Source organism: Periplaneta americana, chromosome 17 (genome assembly GCF_040183065.1).
Source record: "Periplaneta americana isolate PAMFEO1 chromosome 17, P.americana_PAMFEO1_priV1, whole genome shotgun sequence".
Classification (NCBI taxonomy): Eukaryota; Metazoa; Arthropoda; class Insecta; order Blattodea; family Blattidae; genus Periplaneta; species Periplaneta americana.
The window spans coordinates 38,447,337-38,456,952 of NC_091133.1; the positions used below are offsets into that span (position 1 = coordinate 38,447,337).

The 9,616-nt window shown below is 33.0% G+C and overlaps 1 protein-coding gene across 5 annotated transcripts in view; it reads right to left on the bottom strand.

Moving 5' to 3' along the window:
• Positions 1–7,707, bottom strand: part of unc-13 — a 762,035-nt gene extending 754,328 nt beyond the window's left edge. For all 5 annotated transcript variants that reach the window (XM_069816083.1, XM_069816079.1, XM_069816080.1 and 2 more), the window contains exon 1: positions 6,668–7,707. The gene's annotated coding sequence lies outside the window, so the exon portion shown is untranslated. The remainder of the gene's footprint in view (positions 1–6,667) is intronic.
• Between the last annotated feature and the right edge of the window lie 1,909 nt (positions 7,708–9,616).

A 9,616-nucleotide genomic window follows, 5' to 3' on the forward strand; every position in this document is an offset into this window, starting at 1 on the left:
AAGTGGTTTGTGCAAAGTGAAGTAGAAATACAAGCTCGGAAATTGAACTCCGCTAATCATCTTCGCACACACAAGTTTACTGACAGATTATTAAATTAAGAAATAGTACTGCATTCAATTCGACATATATAGCAATATATACCATTAAATACTGCTATTTTCCAAAAAAAAAAATATATATATATATATATATATATATATATATATATATAGCCTATAGGAAGTAGGAATCGAAAACATTCTTGGAAAAAATTAATAAACACAATGGGAACTTTATACAACACGTTACAACACTTTTAACATTACAAATTTAGGCTACATGGTTATGTTTGATTTTTGTACTATAACTTTCTAGTGTAAATTTGTAATCAGTGACTACCGGTATTCTTTTTAACGCACACAGAACTAATGAAGTAATAATAATAATAATAATAATAATAATAATAATAATAATAATAATAATAATAATAATAATAATAATAATAATAATGAAATATGAAAAGAGTTCAATCAATAGTTAACAAAACTACATAGGCCTAGTCTCGAAAAATTGAAAATAAATTGATATGCTGACAGAGAGAATTAAATTATAATAGTACATTATGCAACGAGCCTATAATGAAGGTACTTAAAAGCGAGTATGGATATTTATGAAACGAGCGCAAGCGAGTTTTATAATTTTCATATGAGCTTCTTAATTACCATTATAGGCGAGTTTCATACGACTTTTTATGCTCGACCATATTTCTAACTTCATATTATTAATTTTCTTTGTATCTGACTTTGACCAATGTCCCGTATGTTGTGAGATGTGCGGAGACGCGAAAGTATTGATTTTTTCCGAGGAACAGATGTTCACATTGACCTTGCTAGGCCATAAAACCTACAGAGATAACATTGAAATTAAATTAGACATTGAAAAACGAGATGACAAATTGAATTTATTTGAATATTATTTACAATTAACGCTAATTATTATAGTAACAGAACATAACCTTCTGCGACAGTATTGGATTTCCAGCCTCCGTGACTTTTCGCTAATTCTCTTTCGATTGCATATCCGAGAATAATCGATACTTGCGGTTTTATAACGGTAGAAAGCTGGCCTGTCATTGGCTGAACTGTTGTAACCTGAGTCGTCATTGGCTGAAAGACCTGACATTTAATGAGTAGGTGTACTTTAATGACATGCATTAAAGATCTGCTACCAGGTGTATAATTACTACATTTCGGCATGGTCGAGCACAAAGAATTTTAAACTGTTATAATTACATTACAAACTTTCTAAGCTTATATGAACACACAAAACACGCATTTTTGTATAAAGAATGCACCATAAATGTCTTCCTTCCTTCATTCATTCATTCATTCATTGTGTTCTGTTCAAGGGCAGGTCTTTCACTGCAAACCCAGCTTTCTCCAATCTTTCCTATTTTCTGCCTTCCTATTTGTCTCCTCATGTGATCTATATACCTTAATGTCGTCTATCATCTGATATCTTCTTCTACCTCGAACTCTTCTCTCGTTCACCTTTCCTTCCAGTGCATCCTTCAGTAGACAATTTCTTCTCAGCCAGTGACCCAGCCAATATAAATATCTTATAGCCTATATAAATCTGGCTTTCAGGTATAGATCCCTGTAAAGCTGACTTGACTGTTCGTTAACAGAAAATCACAAATTTAAGTCACACAGAAAGTGTCAACTTAATGTTAGTCTCTGACGTCTTGTCAACCCACTTGAGGTAGGTATGTGGATAAAAGGGATCGATAGAGCGTTGGTGCTCTCAGCCAAAGGTCCCGGGTTCGATGTCCGCCCCGGAACAATTTTTTCCTTGAAATTATTCATCTTGTAACTTAATTAATTTTTCGTCCCACAAGAAATGAAGCTGAGTTGGAAAGATTGGATGAAGTAAGAATGCTGCAGAAACTGATTAGGAAGAGAAAAAAGGAATTGGTTGGATCACTGGCTGAGAAGAAATTGCCTACTGAAGGATACAATGAAGAAATAGTGAACGGGAGAAAACTTCGAGACAGAAGAAGATATCAGATGATAGACGACATTAAGATTAGCCTATATGAATCATAAGTGGAGACTAGAAGGAAGGAGAAAATAGGAAAGATTGGAGAATGCTGTGTTTTGCAGTGAAAGACCCGCCCTTGAGCAGTACACTATGAATGAATGAATCCCTCTACAAAATTATTGAAGATTATGCAGATAGAAAATGAGCTAAAATAATTTTTAATATAATAAGGGAACCGTATGTGAAAACATACCCTAAAGTAAAATCAACTATAGTCAAATATAGTCCCAAATATTTGGGACGGCACATCTCTAAGTGGGATAAGTAACCTTGGGGCTTCGAGCTCACATAGCCCAAAGATTTCTTGCAAGGATGTATAATTTGCGCGCTTTGTACGTTATCTTTCTCCAATCCCTCTTTATTATGTTATAAACAAATACATAAATGAATTTCGTTAACGTTGACAAGCATTAGATGCTAAATTTTTATATACGTTCATTTCTGTACAGAAATGATATTCTGTTCTTAAAGAAACAAAAATATATGAATGAATAGTTTATTGTTTTGTGAGGAGATAAGTTTACATGAGTATAAATAAACCATAAACTGAAATGTTTACACAATGAAACAATGATATTGACGTAAAATTACTGTTCTCTCCCTATCGTGCCCTGAGTTTAAGGGTCTGGCCTTTTTCGTGGAATCTAAAAGAGTCATGACTTGTGATAATTATCGCATTCGAAACGGTTTGACCTACATAGCGTAACATTCTCGCCATCACTTAAGAAAAGCGAGAGTTTCCAGTTACAAACTCTAGAACCAAATGGCTCCAGTATTTTGCATCAACACAATCTGCACTCGAGAATTGCTACTTGGATCCCCATTTGCTTAAAACGAGCTTGACAATTTTCTAACATGATTGAATTTTCGAAAATTTAAACTCTAATAAGGAAGTAATTTGCTACGTACAAACTAAAATATAACGAATACCGACTTAATTTTTATAGCCTACATGTATATAACACGATTAAATATTTCGTTTCAAATTGACTTCTAGGAGAAGAAGTAATTACTATAAAACTTGAACTTATATAGGTCTACCGTACTTGCTAATAATACTAAGTGGTATAATAACATAAAAATTGTAACCTTTTGTTACAAATAGGCTATAGATTATCTTGAGGCCTATATCAAACTTGTCTGCAACTCGAGATGCAAGAATAGATACATAATATTTAAATATTCAAACTAATGTATTTTCCTGTAGGATAATCATAAAATGAATCAAGAAATTTTTAATGTTGTATGTCCATTATTTAATTTATAATTCATGTTTAGCGTGTTTACTTTTGAACAAAAAATATCCAAATTATCGTGAAGTGAAGTTTCTTATAGATCTATTGTAAAATGAATATTTCCTTAAACGTATAAGAACTCTTGAAATAAAAAATTGATTAACATAAACAAAACTTCTCCTAACAAATAATTAAATGTGGGATATTAAGGTATTTAGTAATGGTTATTTATGTATTAAGGGAGGTAGGTAGGTTTTACTAGTGAGGACGATTTTGTGCCCGAGCGATAGCGAGGACTGCAATTAAGTGGTCCGAGACTAATAAATTCTACTCAAGGGGGGAGGTACTCCATTGGCCTGCAAAAATTTAGTGAAATTAATTTTTTTTATCTCAGCTACTATAAAAGATAAATGAACAAAACTTCTCACGCTTACTATACATACATTGGACTTTATAAACACTATTCAGAATATTAAAATAGCTAATAATTACCTGTAAAATAATATCAAATTTGCTTCTTTTTTTTCTTTCAACCGTAAAGCATTTACATAATAAAACATACAATTAATTAAATATCTACATGGTTCTTTTAAAGGAATGTTTTAAAGATCTACGTCAACAACACAGTCTAGAATCTTTTACCTATTCCTTCAAGAGAGATTTTTTTTAACCGTTACCTTCAATATTAAATGTTCTAAAATGTTTTATTAAGAAACAAATATTTCCTGAAGGAATAGGTAAAAGATCCTAGACTATGTTGTTGATGTAGCTCTTTATTTCTGTAAAATAATCATGCAGATATTTAATTAATTGTATATTTTATATTGTAAATGCTTTACGGTTGTGAAAATAATAATGAAGATTTGATATTATTTTTACAAGTAATTATTAGTCACTTTAATATTCTGAATAGTGTTTAATAAAGTGTAATGTGTATATATATATATATATATATATATATATATATATATATTAAGCATGAAAATTTGTTCATTTAGCTTTTATAGTATCCGAGCTATAAAAATATGAAATACAGGCCAATGGGGTACTTCCTCGTTTGCATACAATGTTTTTCCACTCCCACATTTTACGTAACAGAATATATTTCTTCATGTTTATATGATTTAATATCAGAACTGTTGGAAAGATCGTCGACTTTGGAGTATTCCTAGGTTTGTTACTATGCGACTGTTGAACGAAACATTTTCACTTAATTCCTTAGTTCTGTCGTCAATAGCAACCAACATTATTACTGTAAAATTCAATTACTTCACTAAAACCAAGGTAATAACAGCATATTTGCGGTAGTAGAGTGGAAAAATGATATATAATACCGGAACAAAATATAACTGTATAATGACTTCAAATTTTTCGAAAAAATACAGCAACAAAAATAAAAATAAACGACTTGTATGTTGTCACTTTGAATTACAAAAAAAATAACAATAAAATAAAAAAGAACATTACCAGAATTTAAACAACTGTTATATATCTAAGCATACGTTTACCGTTTTTGAATAAGGAAAGCTATTATTTTACAGTTTTCAAGCAACGTATAGACATATATACAATACATAAAAATAATGGAGATATTTAAAAAACGGCGAAAGCAATAATATGGACATTCAATTACAATGAAATTGAAATTAAAATAATAGTATGAGAAAGGATACGTAGGGAAAGTGTCTAATTATTAACTAGTTAAAAACGAAAGGCAAAAATGTCACAAATTGTTATGTGACTTCATATAATAAATATTTAATTTCTTCAAATGTTTGCTGAAAATGTGTAAAAGTTATAATCAAAGAAGAAAAAAATAAGATGTAGTGAATAAATTATCTTGTTTTGTCATTTTATTCGAAATTAATATATTCAACTATTTTAACACAAAATGTGGTTACCAACATAGAATGTATTATATTTATCACGGCCAATTAATCATTTTGAAGTATATAGGCCAATCTGAACCATGACCTCTATAACAGAAGTTATGAGCGTGAAAACTAGTTTGGTATACGATAGGATCTGTGTAATCTAATATATGATATAGTGCTGAAATCTGAAACCGAACCATTGACCAAGCAATATGTATGCAAACTAATACAGCAACTAGTGGAAATCCGATAGTGTTTTAACAGAGCACTTTATCTTACAGAATACACTCTGCCATATCTCCACAGGGACCTAAATACAGAAGCAAAGCATTTACATCACCGTTGGCTTATCTGCCACCTACACCTTGCCCGCAGCAAACCTATGTGACTGCACGTTATTATGCTTTTGCTCGTTTACATCACACAATATGGGGGGTTATTTGATCAACAATGCAACTCTAAAAATTTGTATTTTTATAAATAATAACATGCAAACGGTGCTTGAAAGTACAAACAATATGCTGTCCTGCACGTATAAAATAGTATTCTGTCAAAGTACTTTCAAAATTCACTTCCAGTCACGGGTTATTGTTTTCGAGTAAGAGAGTTCTCCTGTCACAGATTAATGCTGCGTTCTAATTTCGATTCAATTGCATGATGAAGAATGAATACTGCGAGCGCTTTTCAAACCACGTAAGAACAAAGGACATAGACTGAAGCCTGATACTATCGTTTCCATTTGTCAGTTCTTTTTCCAGACAAAATGCATCGGGTATAGTCGTTTTTACGAATACTGGAATCACTAAAGAGAAACAAAGTGAAATACGTGATGAAAGTGATAAATTGCAATGAAAGGATTCAATGGGCGGAAAATTAATTAAATTAAAAACAAAAGTTCTGTGATGGTATAGAACTTTCATTCACCTTGACTCGTCAAATAATGAGCTCGTTTCAGATTTAATTATGACCTGTATTAAAACTCATTTTAAGACGCAATGAATATTTAATTTTGATACTGTTATTTTAAGTATTGATATTTCAGGGTTTTATGCATAGGGGCTAATTCAATTAAAGATACGATATTTAAAAAACACAGTACAGACCACAATAAACATTTTATTCCTGACACGTGACAGTTTAGCAGATTTTTCTTAACACATTCGTAACTATTTCTCAAATTCCAAACTTCAAGAAAACCTAGATCAGTCTACTACAATTAATTTACTTCTACGTCAGACGCACACTTTATCAAAATAAACTTGCAAAAGGAAAATGTTCTAAGCATTTCAAGACTTTTGTACGACATAGTGAGCGTTTTAAGTATTTAAATAATGGGAAACAAAGCGAAGCAAATATGGTATTGAAATATGTGTGGAGCTGTGTAAAATAGTTTGATAATTTATCTCGCATTACTATATCCTTTCAAGCACCGATACCACAAGCATTACTCTACAAGAACAGTTTGCTGAACGACTGACCTCTGTTTATCGTGTAGCTCCTGTACTGCAATATCAATAATACACATTTTTCAAACATGGATTTTGATGAAATGATTCTTCCTACGCTGTTTATGAACGACGTCTTCCTGCATTTTAGAAAAATAAACAATTGAGAAGATCCTCCTGTAACGTTTCCTTTGTGATAAATAAACCTCTGATACAAACTGATGATATGAATTATATACACGACTGCCGTTTGGTCTATTTTCTTTTATTATCTGGTTGAAAGCTTCTTTTTTCACCGTCGTGTATTGTATGACCTCGTATGAATGGGCAATGTTCCCTGTCAGAATCTTCTATTCAGTCGTGTATATTCACCAAAATTGTAAAGACACCTCCAGTCTATGACACAGCTGTCCATATAGTGATTAGTTTGTACATAAAAAGAAGCAACCTTTCATATTTTTCTTTCTCTCTTGTTGTGAAAGCTGAAAATTTTTTCTGTTTTGGAATTAGAAGCAAGCAATTCACCACCCACTTGGTTCACGGCCACTTAGACGATTCAACACCGACAACTTTCAAAACACTTGATCAGTAAGGCGATTTCTGTTGCGATAGGGCTCATCCACGTAAAGCGTTGGCAGAAGAGGGAGCGAATGTAGAAGTAAAAAACGAGCTATTCTTATTTACTGAATAATCGGAGATATTTTACACAACGACGTCAACTTACGATTGTGATAACACGTAAACGATTTATATTTAGGCCACGGAATTAATACGAATATATTTAGTTATCATAAGTAGGATATATCGTCCTCAATTTACGTATAACATATAATTTAGACATTAATTATACGATAAAAATACAAATTATTTCCTTCTGATCGAACCACACACACACAGTAGCATGACAATCACACTTGACACACGATAACGACACGTAAAATTTAAGCGTCGGAGAGTAACGAAGTTAACCGTGTCCTCCGTCTCAAGAAAAACATCTGTAATAGTATTACTATACTTTAAGTGTGTTGGACATTGACATTTTGTGAAGCTTGGACGCCCGGCCAAGCTTGGACTGAACGATGGCGGGCGGGCAACGTGCTTGGCAGGGGCAACCTGCGCGCTACCGCCCGGCGCAAACACCCCCTATTGATCCTCCTTCAACTCGACTGTTCTCTGAGTTGGTTTCTCTCGAGCTACGGTCATGACGCCTGCCCGCCATGGCGGGACACCCTACACACCCCCGCTTCCGTACAAATCGGCCCGGTCCATTTTCACTTCTAGCCCAGGGGGTTCGTTGGACTTTTAGATAAAGAAAATTAAGTTTAAATATTTCAAGAAGCCTGGGAAATTATTCCAGGCTATTCCAAGGGTAGATGAATGGCATTATTTCGTAAACATGCCCTATGTCCGGATCGTGGGGAAGTGTACGTGGCATGATGCCTGGGGTTGATAGTGAAACTCTATCGCACTTCCTTGCCCTGTCGAGCAGCTGTGAGAATTAACAGAGCCAGAACCCTCGAAATGCCGAGCGCCAACTTCTGCCTGTCTCCTTCACGCGCAGTGGTTCGTACATCACATACGAAGTTACACATTTACGATGTTATTGTCCTACGTGACAGCATTTACTTCCCCGTTTTCTGGTTCAAAATATCTTAAAGTCATATGGTTAAAAATGTCACCCTCATACATGTTACATAGTGTATTACTAGTTTCATATAGGTAATATGACAAAAAGAAACAAATTTACACTGACTTGCAGGGTTTCACAATTATACAGTTTCCTTCATTCCTATCTTTTTAATAAAACCTAATGTTAATTGAACTAAATAACAGAAAATTAATATAACGTAAAATTAATTAGGCACACGTTTAGAATCAGCTTAAACTTATTCTAATTCTTCTGACCTGAGAAGTCTATATTCTAATTTTTCTTCTATTTGATATAAAATCATTACATTTATGTTAGAATTTAACTGAGAAAGCTAATATTTGCTGTAATTAAATAAATCATCCCTGACTGCTAAATAAATGTTTTTTTTTTATTTCTGTAGAAAAGTTCTAGTAAGACTAAAATATATAATCATTAAGTACAGACTTCAGTTAGCCTATATTAGAAATGTTTACAAATTTTACAATTTATTCTTTTTTCACTAAAATAACAGTGAAAGGTGTAATAATTCCCTTAAAATAAATTTACTGCATGAATGAAACTAAATTTCTCCTCAAGTGGTAGATTCCCCTATTTCAAACTCAGCTGACCGAGGTTCGATTCCCAGTAAAATTGTTAGAAATTTGTCTCTCTTCTTAATAGACTCTTTGCATTTCTTTTTCCATTATGTCTAAAGTGTTTAGTTTTACATGGTAGCCACACGGCTAAGTAGACCCGCTTTTGGGTAAAGCCCAATTTTGATTGAAAATCTTCACAAGAGTTACCACGTAATACGTCAAAAACAGTAGTCCATGATGACGACATGGAAAAATGTAACTTACACTAATTTATTTACTATCCTAATTTTATAATGAAACTAACTTAAATTTCATAATACTACATTTTTTGGACTATTACAGTGCACAATAATCTTAATGTTTATAATAGAAACACCATTTGGGATTGAGTAACACTATACATTCGAAGAGACTGGACAAGCCCGCATAGTAACACAGAGTACACATAAATGGGTCAGAGAGCCCAGAGATCCATATCAATGGCGAAACCGCTTCTCTGGCTTGATTCTGAATGGGAGAAGTTAGTGCAACTGCTGGCGGATTATCCGTGTCGTCTGTATAAATTTTCTTCTGCAGAAAAGACACCAATTGAACGCATGTTTTCCTTGCCGCGATATATTTCCTTTCGTTATATATTATTTATTTATGATCAATGTTTATCAACCGCTGGGTCGCGGCTCAGTACCGAGCCCTGGCACCAATTATAACGGTCGCGAAATATTCTTCCGAAGTTTATCACTTTATTCTTCTAAGCAT